Source organism: Pholcus phalangioides, unplaced genomic scaffold (genome assembly GCF_987345545.1).
Source record: "Pholcus phalangioides strain wild (caught in Gottingen) unplaced genomic scaffold, Ppha-v1.0 ptg000013l_1, whole genome shotgun sequence".
Lineage (NCBI taxonomy): Eukaryota > Metazoa > Arthropoda > Arachnida > Araneae > Pholcidae > Pholcus > Pholcus phalangioides.
The window spans coordinates 26762928-26788880 of NW_028301606.1; positions in this window are offsets into that span (position 1 = coordinate 26762928).

Sequence of the window (25953 nt, forward strand, 5' to 3'; positions counted from 1 at the left end):
CTCTTGTTTTGAAGGTCAAGTGTGAAAATTTCGAGATCGAAATAAAACTGTAGATTTGTATGAATTCAAACAAACAAAGCAGACACTCTTCTTTATATACGTATATAGCTTCTTCTCAGAAGCTGGTAACCCGTTTGTCAGTTGAACAATGCCAAAATATTGATCTGATCGTGAAACATGAAAAATTGGTTAATACATAATTCGGACACAGTCTGGTCATCAACAAGTCCTGAGATGAATCCAATCGGAATTCTATGGAGCTTCTTAGTTGGAGATTAATACAAGGAGATTTTTTAACTCTACCTTGTGTGTGTGATTCACGATAAAAATCTTGACTAAAAAATGAATAAAAATCTGACTGAAAGTAAAGGCTCAGATATTGCACAGTTATATAAAATCAATGTCGCCACGAATGTTTGGACCGTTCATGCCAAAAGCGGCCCAAAAAGTATTAGAATGTGCGAATTTTCTTCGTATCATTTGACGAGGGTGTTCAAATTGAATGCTATTACTGCTTAACCATACATGCATCTCGTATAAACATTGCTCCGTGGAAAACTCTAGTGGATTGGTTGCATGCAGAAATGTGCTGCGCGTGTGTGTGTGTATGTGAGTCCTTAACGTATTTATACTGCCAGAGTAATTCTTGCTTCGTTTATTCTGATGTTGCCATCTGTCTTCCATATGTTGAAGTGAAAATGGCTAATGTCTGAATTTTCATGTTACATAAGTGCCAGTATAAATTCATTGCATCATAACCTCAGATAAAAAATTAATGTTTGATTTGAACTCGTTCGATCATGGACGAAATATTTAGTCCAAACGCCTGTGGAATAAATTCAATCCACTTCTCTGTGTGTTATCTTACCTCTCTCCTCATCATATCGAATATATATTGTATCGCTAAGAATCGGAGTTGTTTTTTTCCTCCCCGTTTTTTCTATACTTCTGTTAGTGATTCCACGCCACATAAATTCGACGCCACACGTTCCTATATATTTTTTCTTAAAGGCGCGTTAACATTAGCGCGCGGATCATGCAATGAAAGCATTCACAATTGGTTGTTCAGTAATTCGTACGGTGAAAGATTCTTGAGCTGTTTTTCCTGGACCCACCTGGAATCGAACAAAGGAAAGAAATGAACACGAAGTTTGTGTACCTACGAACAGATTAGAACCGCTGCAGGGGGGGGGGGGGTCATACGTTGCAAGATCGGCACGATGATGTATTCGCAGCTTAAGCGCGAAAGAGAACACATAGGGTGAGAGTAAAAGGAGAGATCTACTGTATACTCTCTTATCTACTTATCCATTGTACTGTTTTTCTTTTTCCTACTTATTATTTCTGGCTTCTCTTCGATTTTTTTTCTGGGATATCTTCTATTTTTTTTTCTTTTCCCGTCTTATTCCTTTTTCTAACGTGCGGTTAGGTTGGGACAAGGTTACCAGATTTATCGCTGATTCGTCAAATGGAGATCATCCAAATTTGTTTACCAGAAACTGTACGTGAAGGGGTTAAACTGTACGGATATTGTGAAAAATTTTATTTTTGCAGTCAAATAGTTTAAAATTGGTTTAAAAAAAAAATGTGTTTCATTTCTTTTTTTATTCCTTCTTATTTCGTTGAAACTTGTACATTGCAAATATAAAAAGGGGAGGGGATTAACTTGTCATTAAGAGTTAATCAGGATATAAGCTATTCTGCATACATTATATTATGTATTATACGTATGAGATGTATGAAGAAAGAGGAAGCAATCGCAGCTGCCTAGTATAGATCGATCTTGTTTTCTTATGGACGCGGGCCAAAGAATTCCGATGCATCCGACGGTTGTCAGCACGATTGATGTTATGCAAGAGAGAGACGACGGCTGAACTACAACCATATTTCATCATTTCTGGTGTACACCGTGGAATGCCAATTCGACGACTGCTATCACTTCCTCTCTGGGTACTGCCTCCCGTTTTTTTTATTTTATTTCAGTTCGAGCAAATTCATCTTCCTTTATCATTCATCGTATACAGATTCATAAACCCATGCTGAATAAATAAATCTTCATTTTCAAGATCCAAGAATGTATTTTTTGAATTTAGTTTTTCTACGTCATGCAGGAATCCGCGGGACTTGTTGGACATGAATTTTGAAATATCACCCAAAAGCAGCCGGACGTATATTCACCAAGTCACGTGCACACATAAATAAAAGCTCTATGAGTTTGAATGTAATTTTTGCTCACATAATTAATCACATGCGAACGATCGCTATTATTCTTGAATTTATGCTTCATTTCAACCGATGGATTTTGATAAATTTTTTAATGAGTGAAATTAAAACGTAGCTTTGTATGCGTGCAAAAAGTTCTTTAAATGTTCATTACTGCAGCCAGTTTACAGATAAAAATTCAGAACCTTCTTTGCACAGAAGGTGAGGCGATACTCTTTCCGTTTTATATTTTGAATATACTGGTAGCTGTCGCTATTGACGGAAACAACTCTTTGTTGCAAAGCACGTATGGCTCTGATTACATGTTAAAATGTTTTGTTTGCCTTTTCTTTCTTTTACCTCGAAGTTTGCAATACTAGTATTTTTGTTACTATAATTTGAATCACGAAGAAGGCAGTAGTTATAGGTGATCTGGCGGTTATACCTTTCGGAGTTCTTTAATTTCTTCCTCCGTATATTATGATACGTCCATTGACGAACATTGATTATATGTGAATTTATATGTGCAATCTATACGTAATATTTTTATTTATTATTCTGAAGATGTTTAATAAAATTTCCAGACACACCCATCCTCCAGGAACGCTTTGATATCTCAATGAGATGGGAAGCGCTGTGTGTTTGGTTTTCAAAGGTCAAAGTAGTTATACATTTGAAAAAGTAATATTATTTTTACACATTTATTTTATATGCGATTTTTAAGGCTCTGCACGTTCTTTTTAAGGCACTGCTTAAGCACTAAAATTCAAAATAAATTTCTTAAAATGATATTTCCGGCTTTCAGTACGTTTCATTAATTGTGAAAAAAAATTATGAGCATGGAAAAAAAAATTGAGCATTTAATGGTTAATGTAATTAATGGGTATTACATTATTGGAACCATTGATCTTATTGCATTTATGCGTGAGTTATGCGTGTTTTGTGTTCAAGAAGTGCTGTGATCTGTCTCCCACATTCGAATTTTCTGTTGTCTGTGGACCGCTATTTTTAGCGGGAAACCGGCTCATGCTCCTCGAAACTGTAAAACCACAGAATATGAACTTCAGCTGGCCACCCCACAGTGCTGCGGTAATCGAACTTGATATTTCACATATTACCAGTTTGAAAATGAGATTATAGAACTTCGGACTAAATAAAAATATTACGCACGGAACTGAACGAACCGATGATAACCAGGCTCTCAGTGGTATAAGGTCATTGCCCAGAGAAACGTGGTGATATGGAGAAAATTCCCAAAGATAATTCTGTGACAATTCACCATTCTTCAGGAAAAGTGGTAGAAAATTGCCTCATTGACGATAGGGAGGAGTAGTGAGTAAAAATAAGTGAGATTTTATTCAAATATCGATCGATTGAAACAGTTTTGCAAAAAAAAAACAGTTGAAACGAAACACGCTCATAATACAAGATCCATAAGGAAGTGCCTTCATCCTGGAATAACTAGCGGACCACTTCTCACTAGTGAGCATACTTCCAATAAGATAAAGTATCCATATAATGTGTAGACCTCAGATACGTCATTCATATTGCAAGGGATTGTGAAATTATTAAAATTTAAAAAAAAATTCTATTTGGTAACCCTGTCCAAAAATACTTACTTAGAAAGTTGTTGCCCTGTCTCTTCCAAGCCAACTGAAAAAACTTCCATGTGTCTAAGTGCAAGATTCGCTTAGATATTTGAATTCCAAAATCGCTGAGAATGAAGGTAAGAACATCATAAACTAAAACCAACAAGCTCATTCTACACTTCATATGCTGTTCTTTTATTCCTACTATTGCACTTAAAACATGAAATGTTTTTGTTGGGTGAGGAGTCACAATGTAAAACTGTCTATACAAGATTCATTGAGACTGGTTATTTGTGGAGATGAAGATTACAAGGAAGAAAATTCATCACTGCTCCCACGGGGACAATTAGCTTAGATGGTAGAGCACTCGTTCGGCAAGCGAGAGACCGGGGTTCGAGCCCCCGTGGGGACAGTGGTGAATTTTCTTCCTTGTAATCTTCATCTCCACAAGTAACCAGTATCTCAATGAATCTTGTATTCACAAGTGGAGAGGACATTTCTAATTGCATTAAAACTTTCTAATTGTGTTTTTAGGACTAGGTGGCTAAATAAAAAGTTAATTTAAGAATTTTTCAATACTTAATAACAACTCCTTGCAATATGAATGACGTATATCTGAGGTTTGCACGTTATTGGGATACTTTTTCCATTCGGAAGTATGTTTCTAGGATCAACCGTTCGCGAATTATTCCAAGATAAAGAGACTTTGCTATGCACCCTGTGCCATTTCTTTTTTCTTTTAACTTAAAAACATGCTGAAAGAATTTGGAACGCTAAAAGACTTCAGCTCAGCTTTTTTTGTTTTTACCGGACTACTCTTTCGAAGTACAATACGCCTTAGGTGTACTAAGGCGGAATAACTTGACAGTCACTAGTAAGAAAGAGAGAACTTTCTTAGTAAGCTGCTCACGGTAATGTCTTGGGTGACATGAACAGCACGTAGAAAATCCGCTTGGCAAAAGGGGAAATCCAATGAGAAGATAACATTGAATGTGTGTAGAGCCGGAAATTCAATTGATAAAATCTGGAGCGCTGAAGGGACGCACACACACAGGACACACAGTCGCAAAAGAAACCATTTGAATCTGGTCTATTTCAGGAAATACCACACGAAACGGAGAAAGATTTAAAGGTTATTTCCCGGACTCTTTTAGTCTCGCGTATACAAACAGCAGTGAACATAATTCTTCATCAATTCTAAATTAAATAATTTAAAGCTTTACATACCAACTCGTTTTCTTTAAATTGAACTCTTTGTTAATTAACTAGGAAAGGAACTACATTCGGAAGTGTGTTAATTAATTGAGCACGTGCATGAATATAGATGAGAAGATTATTTTAAATGCTAGGAACTAGACTTATTTTTTTGTTTTGCTATGATTCCAATGAAGAACCGATGGCTATATATAGAATCGTATACGTGTTTTGCACAGGTGGAGCATGGCTTCATTTCAGTGACATCTGAATGGGTGGGCCAACGAGGCACTTACTCAGGACCCCGAGTGAAACAATGGCTCACAAATCAGTGAATAATTTTAATTTTCATAAATTCTGAATTTTCAAGTATTAAAATAAATCTGTATTAATCTATTCTGAATATTAAATAATTCCGAATTTTGAAGTCTGAATTCTCATTAATTCCTGAATATTAATTACCTCTGAATTTTCATCAAAACTGGATTTTTATTAATTTAATTCGTTATGCTCATGTTTTTTGCATCGGTATCTTTTATTAATTTTCAACATTCTGTAATTCAATGTATGCATTAATTCAATTTATGTATTATATACTTTTTATAGGGTGCCGCTTTATACCACCTCGCTTTATTTAATCTTATCTCAAGAGGGCCACGGGCATCCATACTCGTTAAGATGGCATATGATATGCTTGTTACTGAAACTAGTGAACACTGAGCTCCTGAAAAATGTATACCTATTTGTCGAAGTCAGCTCTGCATCCTACGGAAACTGACGTTTCACAGAACTGCCTTTATATTGTCAGGCAGTTCATTACCTTTCCGGCGAGAACGAATATGACCATCGAATATTACAGCAAGATTTTGCGATCTATTTTACCGCAAATTTCACCATTGCAATGCTTAAGGAATTTATTTATATTGTGAGAGAATCATCACAAATATGAACTCTGCCCACCTATATCAAGCGAGGGTCTTCAACGAATGGCCGTCCAATCTTTTTTGCTGTAGCCTGGCAGTAAAAAGGCTTATATAGTTACAGGATTTATAGAAATGCTGAAAAAAAACAATACAAAGGCTTTTAACAGCTGACTGATGCGAAGATATATTTTTGGAAAAAGAGACAATTCGACTGCCCCAGTGGGGAATCGAACCTACGTCCTTTCACTTTCCGGGCGAACATGTTAGATCTCTGTAGTCTAGTGGTCTAAGGCATTCACCCGGAAAGTGAAAGGACGTGAGTTCGATTCCCTCTTTTTATAAAAATATATCTCAGCATCAGCCAGCTGTTAAAAACCTTTGTATGGATAGCAGCGAATGGCGTCATCCTCGGAAAAAATAACAATTTCATGTGAAAATGCATTTCAGAATTGGTGAAAGACGTGCGGTTATGAATTTACTTTTAGAAAAATTGCTAAGTTATTGAAAGAAATAAGTTCAGAATTATAGAAAAAAAAAATTATTTCGCTATTCACATGGGAATTCATAATTAGAGAAAAATATTTCCAGAATTTATAAAAATTCATATTTGATGAAAAAATAACTTCAGGATTAATGGAAATACTTAATGGAAAAGTAATCTCAGAATTTATAAAATTCTTAATTATGAAATTATGCGGGATGTTATTTCGCTATAATTTGTCCTAATGTTTTGTTTCTCTTCCGTTGTTTTTGCCTTGAATTTGCATAAAAATGCAGGTAATCTTAGCATTTTTAATCTTTATAACAGCTGTTGTCGGAACCACATGCAATTATAATCTCCTTTAGATCTGCTTGGGGTCACAAAGTGTTTACATTTATGTGTTTTTATGTTTGTATAAGTGTGTATATTTGTATTTGTACATGTAATTTGGAACTGCGCTGCGGGTCGCTTAAATGCTCCGGAACTATGCCACAGGTCACTTAAGTGATATATAAATACCACGCAGATCACTTAGATGATCAGCAAATGTGTCGCGGGCCGCTTGAGTGACCTGGAACTGTGGTGAGGGTCATTTGAGTCGTCTGTAAATATATATATATGCCGCGGGTCGTGTTTACCGATTTATTTATTTAAAAAAAACGCGTTTTACTCGCATTTATGCTGCTTTCTTCAAAATTTTCTGGGTCTTTGGAATTCGAATATCTCAGCGAATATCACTTTTGGAAACGTGGGATTTTTTTTGTTGGCATAAGCAAAATCAGAGCAAAAACTTTTTCATTAAAATTTATAAAAAATGTTATCGTTTGTCTCGGAGCCCTGGGTCCAACGGGACCATTAAGACTCCATTGCGTGAATCTAGATACCGCACTATGAATTATTGACCCTCGGGCTCCACACACATTTTTTTTCCGACCCGCAATGTCTGAAAAGGTTGGAAACCCATGAACTACATCTTCATGTTCCACCAATACGGACTACATTCTGTATGGATATTTAAACCAGACAGTATACAAAATCAATCCAGCAATCCACAAACGTTAGAAGAGCTGGAGACCAGCATCACTACAGCTGTTCAGAATAGAATGATACCTCAGCTAACGAAGATGATTCGCTCCGATATCACGTCCGTTAGTTGATACGCAATTTCCCGTAGGTTTCTATGGTAAATAGTTTACTTCATTCCAAATATTGAGCAAAACTTGAAGATAAATTTTTGAAAACACCGAGAAGATCTATAAAAAGGGCAAAAACTGACAAAAGGATAAAATTAACAGATCAAAATTGGATAAATGAGAATTTACAGAAAGATTAGGTAATGAAGATCTTTTTATTTCACACCGCCAACAACAGAATAAAGCTTGTGCTGTTGCACCGAGTCGAGTTCGCAGGTATCCCTATTCATTTGTGATGTGGTCAGCCCATTTCTTTGTTTGACGCATGCAGATGGAAAAGGTAAGCCTCTGGAAAGTCCAGACTGTTCAGTTTGATGCTAAGAGTCTTGCACTGAAAGTACGCGAGTTCTGAAAATATAGGCTCACTTTTTAAATGTATTTTCTATTAGCTGAATTTTCATTTTACATGAAAGGGTTGAACAATGTTTAAAAACAGAAATGGAAGTACATATGAAGAAAAGATTCCGAGTTGGTAATAAGTTAATCGAGCTCTAGTGACAGTAATTCTGATTGTAATTCGCGTCAAAATTCAGCTCACGCCGTGTTTATGTTAGTTAGTATATCGATATCAAAGGAAATTTTCGTTAACCGAATCAATATTCGTTAGCCGAGGCTGCAAATTCATGGGAAAAAATTTTGTTAGCGGAAAAATTTGTGAACCGAAGCATTTGTTATCAGAGATGACAATGTGCTGACATTGGAATGCTCTATCAGGCAAAAAAAAACAACAAAAAAACCATGATGTAAGTGCGGTGAATTCATTGCAAAATAGGGATATAATTTCCAGAACATTTTTGAAGATACGCGCATGCTCATTGGTAGTTATTCTGATGTCTTACCGTTGAGTAAAATTTTGAATTTTTATTTTATAACAACATCCTCGTCGATAAAATAAAATAGAAAAATGAAGAATACGAAATAAATGAAAATACACTGAACATAAAATAAATGGAATTGGTTGGGAATAGGAAGCTTTCCTAAAAATATCTCCTGCATATGGATTTTAAAATATAAGAATTTCAGTTTCTTTCTATATTTTCTACCAGAAAATTTTCTCGTTTCTTTTTCTTTTTCATCCCGTTCGTAATGCACTTTACTAGGAGAGTAAGCATAGGCAGAATTTTTTTTTTCTCCACATACTCCTACGCGTCAAAAAATTCTTGTCAAGTTAATAGTAACACTCAAGATTCATTTTGAAAGTTTTGACAGCGTAAATATTGGTACTGCATCTTTGATCTGTTTGCTCTTTCTCACGCGGTGTGTAGTGTGTTATAAGGGGGAAGCGAGTAAAAACTTATTTCTTATTTGTGTTGTTAAATTGCAGCTGCTTTGTATATGTATTTAGTAGAAGTGGTGGGGGGGGGGCGGGGGAAAATCTCTACGAGGCATTTGGCAACGGCACAAATTCGTGAATCGAAGTTTTAAGTCAATATTATCGAGATCCTTTGGAGCAGATACGATTTGCTCTTTCTCGTGGGCTTCTCCGCGCTGAATGAAGCGAACCGGAAGAAAAAGTACTAGTTTTAGGAATTGTGGATTCTTGGAATGTTGGTCTTTCCTCTTAGGAAATGTTTGGAAATATCTTCGAAGATTGTTAGCTGTTTTATCGTGTTTCTTGTTCGGTTCGGAAAAGAGATGGTGAGCACACACCGGGAGTCCAATTTAAAGTCACAACCACGCACACTTACTTGATACATTCGTACTCTACCTCTCGTTACGTTTAAACAAGACAAGTTTTTGCCTTGGAATATAACATTTGATGATAATTATATGAAATCGAGTAACAAGAGTATAGGCAGACCTTCAACATGATACTTACACAACAAAAATTTATGCATTTACTGTTTTCACTTCGGGATTGAAGACAGATGGCAAAACCACTGGAACACGAAACATCATGCATATATCTGTATTTCTGACATTATTTGATGAGATTGGTATATTCTAGATTGGATGAACTAAATTCCAGATTTTACCACATTCAAGACAAAATTATTCTTTGATTATTTCCATAAGGACTATTACGATTACGGACTGATTATCTGTGGATGATGTGCTATGATTACAATTTTTTCTCCAGATTCTTTATTGTATACATGTATATCGTTGTTTGTTATTTTCACATAAATTAATAAATTTCCGGATACACCCATGCCTCGGGAAAGCTTCGATATCTCTTTGAGATGGGAAGGTGATGGTGTGTCCGGTCCTTCAGTGTTCAATGTATTTCTGACAAAAATACGTTAGGGCAGGCAGGCAGTCACACACACACGCGCGCGCGCGCGCACAAACACAAAACAAGTCCCGGCATGCACCGAATCGTTTGAAATTTCTCAGAGAAATGTTCACGAGGTGCATGTTCAAGGTCAAAGAGCAATATCAATTAATAGTCAGAGGAGTAACAATTAATAGTTAGAGGAGTATCAATTAATAATCAGTGAAATATCAATTAGTGAAATATCAATTAATAATCAGTGAAATATCAATTAATAATCAGTGAAATATCAATCAACTTTTCAGATAGCAACATGGGTAAGGGAAACCAGTCAGGTCTTTTCTATTATCGTTTTTCCTTGATATTAATTTTAATCAACTTTTCATTTACACCTACTACTTTTTTTACACTAACTTACCAGACATTGCAATACTTCCGCACTTTCCGTGTTTCATTCACGCACACTATACAGGGTATCTAATAAATTCGTCAATAGTGTGAAAATTTGTGAAAATTGAAGGAATTTGTGTATTTGAATGTGATTTGCGATGAAAGTAATTCTCACGAGTTTTATTTTATATAGAACAGAGAAAAAATAGTTCAACTTCCTGCCGATAGAGAGAAATCAAATCACTGAAAATATGCAAATCAGAGTTCTATAAAACTGCACTGTGTACGATAAACAGCTCATTTATGAATTTTCCTGTTACTGGCACAAACATAAGGTTTCATTGTGATGTTGATCATCATTGGTGGAAAAAGCACTATTGGTAAAGTTGTTTTGTTTCAGCTCCGAATGGCCAACTGAAGCTTTAAGAACGTTTTGGACACAGAAGAGAGAATTTTCAAGAAATTCTGGGACCTACTTTTATACAGCGTCCTCTATTGTTCAAATTTTGACTAATTTTTATTTTCCTCAAACGAAACAAAAACCCGTTTTGTTAGGATAAATTTTCTAAGAATCGCATTTAAATATACTAATCTCTTCAATTTTTATGAATTTTTAAACTATTGACAAATTTAAAAGACATTTTATTACAAGTAAATAAAATTAATACAAAAATAATACGTAAAAAAAAGATGAGTAGCGTTTCGTAAAAAGTCCAAATCGGAAGTATGGTTTGGTGTCAAATTATCAAAAATACGCGAGGTTATTTCAGGCCATGAATTAGCAGTTCGAAATTTTCGTTGTGATGAAAAAAATTATGATTGTAATAAAACTTTTTTCAACAATTCTAAAAAAAAAAACAACAATTTTTCCCCATTTTTGTGGGAATATTTCTTGATAACCATTGAGATGAAAAAGGTTTTTTTTAATGGTTTGAAAAATACAAAATGATGGGACGTGAAGTTTTCGACTGTTACTTTAAACCACGCATTTTGACGTGTCAGATGTTAATCAGGTTGCTATTTGAACCAAATTTTCCTTCACGAAACATCTTTATACCTTACATGTATATATAATTGATCACGCAAACACTTCCTTTGCAGAAAGAATTCGTTGCAAAGTTTTACGATGAGTGAGAGATTTAACGAAAGAAAAGCAATAAAATGAAAGGAGCGCTCTTATATCACGCAACTTTTATTAAGACACGCATTGCGTTGACGGTAAAAAAAATCGGTTTCGAACATCTAATAGGAAACTTCCATCGCCTGAGTTTTTAAACTTCTCAATCATATTTTTGAAAAGCTCCGGCATCAAGCGGCTAATGCGAGACATTTTTTTTTCAACCGAAAAAAGTTCCATCCCAGTATGCAACAGATACACAGCATTTCAAAAATACGTATCAACATACACTCATTGCTAATTAGATTGGTAGATAGCTTGATGGCCGCACCTACTAAAAATACTCGAGGGCTAACACAGCGAAAATGGAAACTCCCATGCAAAATATAGAGTGATTATAAATATAGTTGCCGTACTTCTTCTCAAAAACTTATCATCCGAATGCAAGATACTATGGAGAAAATACGTGTGTAGACCCAAAACTGGAAAAAGGAAGCACGGCTAGACGCGTATCGGAACTGTATGAAGTTCCTTCATCAGTAGCGAAGAAAAGAACTGGAAAAAAGTGAAAATACTCCTTATAAGCGGGAGTTACTCGCCACAGCGACTAACTCCCGCTACATTACACTCCCGTATAATAGTTGAGAATATTAAAAATAATTGAGAATACTCTCTTCTAAATCACTTTTGAGAAAAGTCAATTTACACATAAACTTGCCAGTGCATGAAAAAATATGCGTTATTAGCTGATCTTACCCTTGAAGTTGGATATTCAAGTCATTAAAATGTCCTTTAATATCAACTAAGAATGCTAAATACAGAATCTACGTCTTATCATCAAGAAATAAAACATCTTGATCTTTCATTTCTAGAAACAGTTTCACCTCATTTAAAAGTTACAAAAAAAAAAGAAGAAAAAAGAAATAAAACTTTATAACACAAAAGACAATAAACAAATTTCTGTGTAATAAGGTGGTTCCTCGAAAACGCTCTTGAAGTCTTGAAGAAATTGCGGGTTGGCCTGTGTGGACTTGGATGGCCCTAAATGGGAACTTGTGGACCGGATGAAGTTCAAAGTGATCGTCAGAGGCATTATAATGCAACATATTTCAAACTTTTTCCATCAAAGAACCTGCTGATAAATGGCGCAATGGAAAGATCGCAGTTTAAAAATAAATAATGCATGTCCTTCGCTGTAAGTTTCGAAGCAAAATTTGAATTTTCGTCAGCCGTTGCTGACGTACCACTCTTTCTCACTGTTACGAGTATGTTCATAGGAAGTTAATATTTTTCTTATGCTCAAGATTTGACAACGTTTGCAACGACGTCGGAAATATCTTACCCTTGTTGTGGTTTTGCGAATAGAAAAGTTTTCTAATATTCTTCAGTGATATCTGTATTAGCCCGAAAATTGAGCAGCGTTATTTGAGTCTCGTCCATGAACACCCGAAATTTTGTCGAGCACTACTGAAAAAGCAATGTACATTTGAAGACATTACTTCCAACTGGTCACGCAAATTATTAGCTACTGCTGTTATTCTTTCTCGACCCCAATATGTCTCAATACAAATACATCATGAAATGCTTGCATATGATATTTAAAACAGACATTTTCTATTGCATTTGTTATCCATTCCTTCACCAAGGAACCATCGGTGAAAGGCTTGGAACGTTTCGCAAATATGTAGCTGATTTCATATATGTAGAGGCTCCCATTGTCGTTTTCGAGGTAAATTTTCCACACTTTTTAAAAACAGAATCATTTATTAATTTGTTTTTTAATTAAAAAAATATTTTTTTGGATTTTTCTGGGTCATCACGGGTCGTGAGTTTGACACTGATGCTATATATATATACCAATATATTCATTTGCGTAACCCAATGATATGTGTAAAATATGTCAATTAAGAACATTCTATGGATATTGTATCGGATTTTTAACAAAAACAACTGTACACGATACATTGGATTGAAAGATATATATATGGAGACTATCCCAATGTTACAAAACCTTACCTTCCGTTTACTTTACCCTTGTTTGGCTTTTTCGTGATTGTGGATCATATGAATCCAGGACTATTGTGCTTGGAAAATCGGGGGTATACATATACACTGTAATGGCCGTTTTATGCGATGAAAACCATTCACCGAAACCCATACAAAGAGAAAGTCGGAGAGGAGATTGGGAGAAGAGGAAAAAACTGGATAAAAGATAATACGGGGGGAAATGGAACAGACACACGGCAAAATAACTAAAGCGTGGGAGAAATGGCTACGATAAAAATGAGACAACATGGAACAGAGATAAAAGTTCCGCTGGAAACATGAGAACATTCTTCGACAATCGCTGCAAATAACCAAAAAAACACAAAAAACAAAACAATTGCAGACGTTTTTGATGGATACCCCAGCCTAGAAGAGAAAGTGCATGCATTGCAATATAATTGTGATATCATTCTTTATCAGATTATCAATGAGTTATATGTCATCAAAAATTGCAGTTGAAGATGATTAATTGGTATCAAGGCACGCGAAGCAAAGCAAATGCATAGCATAAGCATTATTATTTCAGTTCTCCGAAATTTCCGAGAATAATCATTCACACTTTCAGAATTATGAATTTCTAAATTTTTCCACGAACAAAAATGGACGGGGTTAAGGTTACGGTGGTGTAAATCACATTTTCTTAGTTTTCCAGAAATTGATATAACGTGAAAAGGACTGTAATAAATTCAGGAACAAAAATATTGTAATGTTATGATATTAGGGGTGTCACCTGGATTCTAATTTAACATGGGGGGCTTGAATCGAAGTGAATTTGTACAATGGTTACAACTTTACTGATGACGGATATGATTTGCACCACCATATATTCACAAAGCGAATGACTCACACCATTGTGTATGACTTACACCAACAAAATGGATATAAAGTAAACCAGAGAACCTCAAAAGAAAGATATTATTCTTGTTAAAAATAAATAATTGTGATTGCAAATGGGAAAAAATCAAAGACTGAATACATATTCATTCATTATTATCTTCTGGCTTTGGATCCAGTTTCCACAACCTCCAGTGGCCCAAGATCGTCAGGTAGTGTCTCTTCATGTTCAAGAAGCATTCGAAAGGAAAGAAAAAAAATCATATTCCAATGGTAGAATGTGTTTCAAATGCCTCGTGGATACAACGCATCTTGATAAACGTTCGCAAGAGATGATGGTCTACCAGTCGTTGCTGGTCGTAGATTAAGCACAGAAAACGGCATGTCATCATCCAAAATGTTTCTTTATACGTAAGAGTGTATGAACGATCTTTCGAAATTCTAATCCAAGTTGGATCTTCAACCAATAAACTGGGTTTCTTGTCCTCGTTTTTCTTTCTACGTGTGATACAGCGTTCCAAGTTAGAAACAGATTTAAAGTCATCACGATTCATTTCCGTTAACACGAATCTATTTCTTTTCTCCTGAACGTCAGAATAAAATACTGTACCAGAGTCATCAGCAGTATAAAATTAAGACTGATTTAACCAGACTCTTCTTTGCATATGATTCCATCGATCCAAATTCTGTGTCGTTTGAAAGGTAAGACGGACAACTTATACCATAAACTTATGTAGTACAAGTACAATGGTAACTTCAGGTTGCGGTTTTGGCGTGTACTCGTATCACTGTACTTGATAATGTGCTTCATACTATTACTGTGATAAGCGAGGGACAGAGGTTTGATCCCAGCAATACATAAACGCAGTACCTATTCCAAGTTCATCACATCCCAAATTGTATAAATATACATACATACTTGTAGTGCACAGCAGATGTAGTCAATACTCGGAAAGAAAGAGCTTTTTCTAAATCAAAAGTCACAGCATAGACAGAATCATCTTCACGCGCCTTCACTGCATCGTCATTTCTCGCTTTTGTCGCGCTTTCTCCATATTTTCTGAGATGAAATTCTTTTTATCCGTGTTTAGTTGTCGAATAATGTTCTCATTTCCACATACTTTAAATTTAAAGTCATAGGCATTACAATTACTACAGGACTATTTGACTTACACCACTGTAACTTTAACCCGTCCAAATATTGAAACGTTTAATAAAGGAAAAGATTCAATACACCTTCTGAGATGAAGGAAGAAATGGGCACCACACCAGTAAGGAGAGCTAGAACCGTTTTAAAGATTGCAGCACATCAGGCCGGCAGTTCTATCACAATGTATGCAGTGGCGTTGTTAAAGTTTTTCCTGTCATTTTGACGAAAGAACGAAAATACGACGGCACTAACACTTCATCACTCATCGGCGGTCTACCGGCACCTAGCAGCTTCTGTTGGCAGGGGAAATTTCAAGCATATGCAATAGAGAATTTTTTACATACGTGCATCAAATCACGCTTTTCCAGCTCCATTTGTTCACGCACGAAAAATTACATTCGGATACTTTTTGAACAAACCTCGTAGTCCTTAAGAAATACGGACCATCCCTATTTTATCTAACTAATATTTTGTATCGAATAATTTCCTCATACATTATCACCAAGTTTCTCGGAGAAGCACTCATGCTCCCACTGACTGATCTGCCCGCAACACCTATTTAAAAATTAATTAACGTGTCACAGCATCCACATTACAAGCGTCACTTTTTGATTAATGTCGGATATGCGTGAATCATTTTTTACGACGCGTACATGGTGATTATTCGCAGAAAAAAGAAAAAAAGCCAGCCAGACTGAGAAACAACGATTTTCTTGTATGTCAGCACCGAATCGGTACCCTTAGGGCTACATAAAAAAAAGTATTTTCTGGGTATCGATCGTTTGTGATGGGAACTAGGACGATTCGGGGGAACTAAATGAACCATGATGAAAGAAAGTTCTGGAAGAGAAGAAAAATGAAAAATGGATGACAGAGACGGAAATGGAAAATTATTTCTCCATAATGCGTAGGAAAGAAATATTGAAGATAGAAAAAAAATTTTATACAGATATAAAATACGGAGTAAAAATGGCGAGTTACATCAAGGAAAGGAAAAAAAAAAACCGCTGAGAGAGAGAGAGAGACATCAGTACAGTACAGTTCAGTTCAATACGAAAAAAAGCTCCAGACTCATTCTAGTGCGCCTCTGGGAGCAAGAGATGATGAGATCGATACTACAGTGAGAAATAAGATAATAATAAAAGAAGATCTCTCTCTCCTAGATGATGAATACGTACCACCGAATGAAATGGGAAAAGAAAAGCTCTTCTGTAATATATGAATGTTTTTCTCAAAACTGATGCATAATTCTGACGTATAGTTCAGAGTCGAGAATAATGATGAGTCGCTGAGAAAATTTCTTATATTTCTGCTTTTTATCCAAGGAAATTTCATTACGGAAGTTTTGAAGTCGTAGGTAATAAATGTTGCTCTTATTATAGCACGACTATAAATTCAGTTCGATATGATGGTCATATTTCGCTCTTAACAAATGATACCTCCCCCTGCAGTAGAATAGTTATTTTTTTTAACGTGATTAATAGAGACATATTTTCGGGGGGGATATAATAGAAGAAAAATATCATTTGATCATTTTTTTGGATACAAATAGGGCGTTAAAAAATTCTCCGATGCTGAAGAATCAGAGAAGTACTTACAAGATTTAGGTCGCATTTTTCTCAAAACTCTCTGAGGCTTTTAGCCTCTGGGAAAAAAAACTATTCTTGGAAAAATCCCTGCCGTTTTTTTTCGCACCATGAAGATGCTGATACTGAGACACGTTTCTCACAAGCCTGTACGGAATGGGAGCTTCCGGCGTTGAGTCGTCTTCTCCGCAGTATGTTTGTCTTTGATAAAAAGCTGGATTTACAGGAAAGAGGATCTGGTTGCGGAAAAAGTATACAAATAACGTGTGGATCTCGGATATGCCATTCATATTGCACATAGGACCATGGGATTGCATATTTATTAAAATAAAAAAAATTAACTCTCCATACGGACATCTTGTGTTCAAAATCCCAGTTAGAAAGTTGTTGCTTGGGTTCTTAACTATTTTTGTTGTATGGACTCTTTGTGCCAACAAGACGAGGGCACAGGGATCTTTGCCAGAAAGATGAAAGCCGCAAACGTCTTCACATGGGCTTGACAAATCCAAAAAAAGTCAAATTTCTCAGAAGCCAAGCATGGTTTTTACTCAAGGAATATGGTCTTGATTAAATTGGTTTTTTCCCGACTCTTCCGGAACTTTATAACTTCTTCCCATTTTAAAATCAGAAAATTTTGTATCGCCCTTAGACTTCAATTCAGCAATTGCATATAGAAAATTTTACACGACAGTACAGATTTTCTAGTCACCATGGCGTCTGGGATTTGTCAAGCCCTGGTCTTCACACCACATAAATGTCTATCGAGCACATAATAATATAGAAACAATAAGTTGTTTCCTCATTCATGCTCATTAACCCATCCCCGTGTACCTCTGGCCCTTTGAAAAGCGGTGAGACACATCGTGTCCCACTTGTTTTCATGTTTTCCTATCTGTTTCGGAAGAATGTCTGTTATTCAAAGTTATGAGAACCACTGGTATAGTGAATTAGGAAGAATTTCAACCGATATTCCTGGTGAAAAAGAGCTTTATCATGATATAAAAACAAACAACGAGCGTCACTCTGTCCACTTTTCCATGACACACATGCATTAACTGTTCACTGACTTTGCGATGCAATAATTGGATTATTACTCACTTTGTAGATGAATCACTTTATCATCTTCTTTGCCAGTGTCTTCTCAATTTAGTTTGAGTAACCTCATGTAGATGGTGTGATTTGCAATGACTTCGGTTTCCATTGCCATTTCATTCTTTGTCGTTATATAAACTGTTTGCTATACTTTCAAAATTTTTATCACACGAAACAACATCATCAGTTACTACACGAGTACCTCTTTCTTCTCTATAAAACGGACCCAGTGAGAATGACACTTGGCAAAAGTTTCAAATTCATGTGAACAATAAAGTTGACCTACCTTATTACTATCTAAGCTAATTGGAATTTTGTATTTTGCATTTTTGATTTCCACCCATATTATTGGGGATCCCTTCAAATCTGGAGGTCACCTTATCTTTCTTAACGACCCCGTATGAAGTATTTCGTATTTAATCGATTATGATTGACGAAGGCGATTTAAGAAGTTTTGGGTTGGACAAGAAAATTGGATTCTCGAGTGACATCTGTAGTCATAGAAACCAGAGATAACGTCACAATTCATGCTTTTAAACTCGAAAATTTTCGTCTTGATAAAACAAACTTGTTCTGAATATTCAGGGATAAATTATTCAAATATACGAAAATGATTTTGCTTGACTATAAATTGTTGCTTAAAGATTCATCATAATGAAAAGAAAAGTGAAAAATATATGTGAAAGCTAAAAATGATAGTTTTCTGACATTTCCAATAGTATAAGTGTATGTGTATATACATACATACAGGGTGTCCTGTAACTCTAATGTGGCTTTCATCTCATTAAACGTTCGTCGCACAGCTGTGGTTCTAGTTTTCAACAAAATGCTCAAAATGTGTTCAAAACTCACCCTGTATTAGTTTTTAAAGTGGAAATACACTATGTAAAAAAATAAAAACAAAACCGAATTTGTATATGCACACCCTGTACTAAAAACCCAATTAGAAAGTTGTTATTCTTGTCGTGTCATATGGGATGTGTCAAGGCCTGGTCTTCGCAGGAGATAGCTATTGAACACATAAAGTTGTTAATAGGTTTCTCATTCATTTTCATCGACCCCCTCCCCTTCCCCCTAAACTTCTCCATGGGCACCCCCCCCCGTGAACCTCTGGCCCTTTGGAATGTGGTGAGACAGATAGTGTTCCACCTATTTTCATGCTTTTGTATGGGTTTTTGAAAAGTTTTAAGATCCAGTGGTATAGTGAAGAAAACAAAACTCAATTTGAAGAAAACAAAAAAAAAGTTTTACGTTTCCAAAAGCAATATTTGCTGAGATATTTGTGTTCAAAAATAGAAGAAAACTTGGGGGAAGCATAGCATAAACAAAGGAAATAAACGTTTTGAGTTGGCTTATGCCGTTCTTTCCCACATCTTCTCCGGTTTTGAATTCAAGTATCTCAGCGAATATTTCACCTGGAAACGTGAAACTTTTCTCCTTGGCCTCAGGAGGAACAGGCCCACAACATTCTAATTTGGTTGTCCAGTACAGAGTGTGCAATACAAATTTATTTTTTGACACACTGTATATATATATATATATATCAAAACTGGTACAGGGTGGTTTCTGAACATATGTTTAGTATCTTTTATGTCGTGACAATACCTCTACGACGGATGGTTGATGAGATAAAGGACGCATTAGAACTTACAGGACACCCTATATATACAGATTTCATAGAATTTATACTATCGCGAAAATAGTTCACACTGAAAAACTCTTAAGAGGTTTAGTCCTCCAGGATCATTCCAGATCTTGATGTTTTATTCATATCTCGAAAAACCTTCACTGAATTTGGTATTTTTCCTGTTTTTATTTGAATGTTTACTTTTGGGTAAATGCATTCCACTGGAAATAAATATCAAACGTTATTTTCACTTTGGAATTTTGGGTATTCTATTACATTAACAACAAGCGACAGCTCAATATTTGTTTTTATTTGGAACTTTCTCCCCAGAGAGATGAAAATACATAAAAAAAAAACCTTTAGGCTCATAAAAGGGTATGGTGGTATGTTTTTCGTGTTTCAAATTGTGGTTGTTGTTTATATACTCTACTATAAAAGTTTGACCACTTCAATAAAAATACGTTTTATAGCATGTGCAGCATTACTCAAGCAGGTTTTATCCTCAACATAGTTAACTTGAACTGTATGGAGTTTTTGTATTATCATGAAAATATGCTATTATATATGCAATACATTGAAGTGTTTCTGACTCGATATATGCATATTTTATATTATATGAAATTTTCCGCGCTGTGTTCAGTGGAATAGATCGAAATACAGAGTGAACGAGAAGTCCTGTACACATTTTAAAAATTAATAACAAATCAGCCACTTAACGTAGAAAAGTGTGATTTGCACTAAAATACTCACCACGGCCTAGACTTGTTTTGGATAAGTGAAAAAAGTTCGAATTTACTCACATGTGGTGCAGTATCACGAAAGATTGACATTACACATTAAACGCAGCACAAATAGTGTATAATTAATGTTTATGATAATTTGCGTTACATAAAACTACCATATTTCAACATTAGCACCTTTTCACTCTTTTAGGTGTGGCCCGAGCGAAAAAAGACGCTAATATTGAAGTATGATCATTTTATGTTTCGCAAATTGTCGTAAACTTTAATTATACACTGCGTTGCATTTCATGTGTTATGCCAAGTTTTTAGTTTTACAGTGCCACCTATGAGTGGAATGTGAACTTTTACTTTTAAATTTACAAAGAAAATGCTCTAGAGCATGATCAGCATTCGTTAGCGTAAACTACACCTTTTTTCGTCAATTGGCTGATTTGTTTTTAATTTTTGAAACGTGTGCGTCCAGAACTTCTCGTGCACCTTGTATATGTTCATGAAAATATGATCGAGCGAAAATGTATAATAGTGGTTTATTCCTCATAACAAATGCTTTTACGATTATGATTCAGATTTGAAAACAATTAATTTTTTTGATTCTTATCACCAATTCGGTAACAAATTAAAAAAAAAAAATTGCATCATAATTCCTTTGAATACATCTCAGATTATTCTTACGGATATTTCATAATTTTTGCTTATAATATTGACATTTTCATACATATTTTGATTTCTCTCGCTGAATGCTTAATTTTTTGCATTTCATAATTTTTATGCTATGGGTCTGCCGATTTTTTTGATGAGACTGAAAGTGTTTGGATGGTGAAACAATGAAAAGGCAAAACTAACCACCAAAACGAAAAAAAACTAGAATTGAAACGGAATACATAAAAACTGAAAGAAAAACCTATACAAACTCTCTATAATATATTTTTATTAAATACTCTCTTATTTAAGGTTATGAATTATAAGAGAAAAAATTGTTTTGGAAAGAAATCTCAGTATATATATATATAAAAGCGTTTAAGCGTTTATATGATAATCCAATATTTCTCAAAGAATTATTTTCACCTTCATATCCAGAAAGTAAATCTCGATAAAAATAGAAATGGAGCACATTCCAGGGTTGCAATAATACTTCAAGCACCCTACTTGCGCAATGGGTCAATATATTTTCCTCGTTGAAACGTATAGGAAAATAAATAAATAAAAATGATATACTGTTATACAGAGAAACTTCTTTTATTACTGAAACCCTTTTCATAACAGCAAAGGGACAGATAACACTGATATCTTAAAAAATATATATAAGTTATAATTTTTTCGTCAAATACAGAATTTTGCGATAAGAGCTGGGTAATAAATATAAGTTTTTGTGGAAGAAATAAAACAAAATTACTATAAATTTCATTTAATGTGTAACCAACAATATTTTTTTCTTCTGAATTGACGTTTATTATTACAGTAAAAGTCCATTATAACAAGTGCATCTTATAACGAGAATTTCGCTATTGCGAGTAATTCGGTAGTGATTGTCAGAGTTAATGTTAAGCAATTTGTGAATGAAAATCAGAATGAGAATGATAGCGGAAATTCTCGAAAAGCATGTTTACCTTTCCCATTTTTTAAGAATTGTATATAAACTGGACAAGGAAGAGTGGGATTTTTTTAAATCTCTTCATCGTATTCGTAGGTGTTTATAAACGGGGCAGTATCTTCCAACAGATAAGAAGACCATATGCTGTATCTAATCTTGTGGAATACACTCATGCCCATAAATGAAGAATAATTCAGAATCACACGGAAATCGAAATCTAAAGTAAAAATTTCACCTGTAGAATTATCACACACATCTGCAAGAATGATATGCAAATTTCAGGAAGCCACCATATGATGCCGATAATACGTCACAATGACCAGAGTGTAAGAGGGGGGTATATAAGGAATGGTGGCAAAGAAGTAAAATGGTTCACAAGAGTTCTGTAAGGAGCACAGTGCCATAAGCGAATAGTTATGACACAGAGGGTGCATGTGGATGATTTTTTACGTGGTAGAATTATCGGCCGCCTGAAATGTGGGCGTACTCAGATGGAAGTATCCGAGGAACTTGGAATTGTCCAAAGTGTCATCTCTAGGCTTTGGCAACGATTCCAAGATAACGGAAATGTCAGTACACGTTACAGTACAGGTCGCCCCCGAGTTATAACGCCGAATGAAGACCGGTATTTGGCAGTAACTGCCAAAAGAAGCAGACGGAGCACAGCATCCGATCTGTCTCGTCAGCTATCTGCAACCACGGGTACCACAGTTTCAAGGCAAACCATGTACAGACGTTTGGGAGATATTGGTCTATATGCTCGCAGCCTGTCAGATGTGTTCCGCTCACGGCAACTCACTGTCGGCAGCGATTAGCCTGGAGTAGAGAACATGCAATGTGGACATCGTCACAGTGGGCTTGTGTGATGTTTTCCAACGAGTCCAGGTTTAGCTTGCAGTCTGATTCACGTCGGACTTTCATATGGAGAACGCCAGGTACCCGTTACCACCAAGATAGCAAGCATCATTGAACGACACCGTTACGGTGGTGCAGCATTGCTCGTTTTGGGTGGAATTATACTGGGTTCCAGAACAGATCTGCATGTTCAAACCGGAACCATGAAAGCCCAAATTTATCGGGACATCATTCTGGAACAACACATACGTTTGTTTAGGGGTGCCACGGGCGCAGAATTTGTGTTTATGGATGACAACGCCCGTCCTCACTGAGCAAACATCGTAAACGAATGCCTTGAATCTGAGGATATAACCCGTATGGAATGGCCAGCATTCTCACCTGACTTGAATCCGATAGAGCATGTGTGGGACATGCTTGGCCGACGAGTTGAAGCCCGTCAACCACCTCCTACACGTGTACCGGAACTTCGGAGAGCATTGCTTGCTGAATGGAGTGATCTTCCCCAAGATCAGATCGATAATTTGATACTCAGCGTGCCTAGGCGTTGTACGGACTGTATTTCATCGCATGGGAGACATACAACCAGCATACCAACCATGTAATAGTAAGTTTTTGTAAAGGAGATATTTTTTACAATTGCTCCAGGGAGCAAAAATCGTAGTTTTTATGAATGGTATCATACATACACCATCGTTTTTGTTTTTTATCTTTTGTTTAATAAATGGGCTTTATGAATAAGTAACGTTTGTTTTGTTTCTGAACCTTTATTTGCCGGAGCTGGCATTATCCTTAATTTATGGACATGAGTGTATATAGGAGATGGGGGAAAAAATAAGTAATCTGTAGGTGTGCTATTTGGACAGGTGGGCGTGACCTCTGGTTTTAACATCGTTACATCGTTGTTATTTGCCTTGAAAAATCCTTTCCCCCTGTCCTTAAAATATTTCAAAACTGGATACAGGGCAATCAAGTCTGAATGCCCTAAATGTTATTGGATATTTTTGTAGTGCAATTATCCAATTGCAAAACTGCTGTTTATTTAATTTCACAAGTGCAAAATTTTGTTATACGATCAAAACATTATGTATGGATAAGCATAGCTAACTCTAGATGCATATTTCAGCAAAAATTCAAAATAAAAAGAAAAAGAAACGTAAATTTATTTGCAATTTGTTTCTTCCACATATTTACATGTTTCTACTGCGCAAAAAACTGAAATTCCTTTTACGGCAACTTTCCGTCTAATTGTGAACTGTCGTTATAACGGAATCGTACTGTATTTTGAATTCTATCTAAATTCATTTCATTTTTTAATGATTTCAATTGTAAATGAAATCTTTCCATCAGTATCCTCAATTCAACTTGTTTTTCTTAATTACTTCATTGCAGATAGAACTTTCCCTCCTTGTATCGTATGTACAACAAGGGGAAGTTCTATCTGTCTTCATAGCTTAATTGGTAGAGCAGTCGTCCGGCAAACGAGAGACCGGTGTTCGAGTCCCTCGCGAGGGCAGAAACGAGTTTTCCTTTAATGAAACGTCGATATCTCCTCATTCAGCCAGTTTTCCGTGTCTGTAGTAAAATACCATTGGTTCTCAAACTTTTGTTCTGGCAACTTCCTTGCTCAATTCATGCTTCAACTGCGACTCTAGGTATATCCAGGTCACTGTGATGCCCCGCCTCAGACACAGGTTGGTGACGCCCCTAGAAGCTGCGATGCACAGTTTGAGAAACACTGCCCTAACGATACTGATCAATACAAAAATCAATAATTCTTCAATGTCTACTGGTACCAAAATGATTTTAAACAAATGTTTATAAAATAAATAGATGTATTAGAAAAAAGACAATTTCGAAAACAATTGGATCATGAAATATTGCCAAACATTCCATAAGGTTTCCTCCCCCCTCCCCGAAACACTGCGAAAAATCATCTCTTTAAATCGCAGAGTATTTCCAATAACACGATCTTGAAAAAAAAATTCAAATATTACAATATGTGTCAAAGTTCCGGCTGTCACAATGAGTTACTAAATAGAGGGAAAAGAAATCTATAATATTCTAAAAACAAAATCTATTTTATACCAAAGCGAACGAAGATGTCATACGAAAATGAATTCATTCGGAATAAGTTTTATAAAAATTCGTATCTTTCTTAAAACTCATCATTTCTTTAAAGAAAAATATTTAAAAAAAAATATTAAAATGACAAAATACTTCGGCCGAGTAAATTAGATTCTCATCTCACATATTTTTCTTTTTTCGGGGGGGACAAAGAACTATTTTTAAAATAGAATAAAATAAAAATTAATCCGTATCCTATACTTTAGCTAGGGTTTTCATATTCACCGCAATAACCGAAGTGAAATCTGATTTTTAAAGAAAAGATATACATTCAATTTAAATTCTTTCGAGAGAATATTACCATTTCATTTTTCTTTTTATTAAAAAAAAAATGATAAGAAGAGAAAGAATTTAACTATCCGTGGAGTTTGATTGGTTTCTGATGTCTTATTTTTAGGATTTCAAAATTAATTTTTCTTAGCAAAAGAAGAAAAGGAATCGGGAAGAAGATTATTGATTCGACATATCTACGTGGGAGAAAAGTAACGCCATTGCAAGCTGCGATTCTTACAAAAATTTCATAAAGTTTTTAATGAATAGACAGGTTTTTCGTAACAACATTTTATACGATATTTTTCGCGTGTTTCTTCCAAAAGAAATCTCATTAGAAATGAAGAAAAAAAATTGTTTTCGTTTGACGGAATTTGCGTGGAAATTGAAATTTGATTAATTTAATTGGTTAATATGTATTGTGTTTTTTTTTTGTATAGTCGATCAATTTCTTAAATATTTGAATCGGTGCTATATTACCATTTCCATTGCTGCAGTCGGGTATATTGAACTCAAAATATACGTATGTCAGTACTAAAATATTACGATTCAATTTGTCAGCTATATAATCGCATGAAAGGAGTTCACATACCACTTGAATTCCTCAAAAATATGGAAAATATTTTCATATTTTTCAGGAATGTATATGTCACTACCAAAGCCCGAAATCAGGCAGGTAGCGCGAATTGGTCAATTTCGTTGTAAATTGATCCGGTCAATGTCTGAAT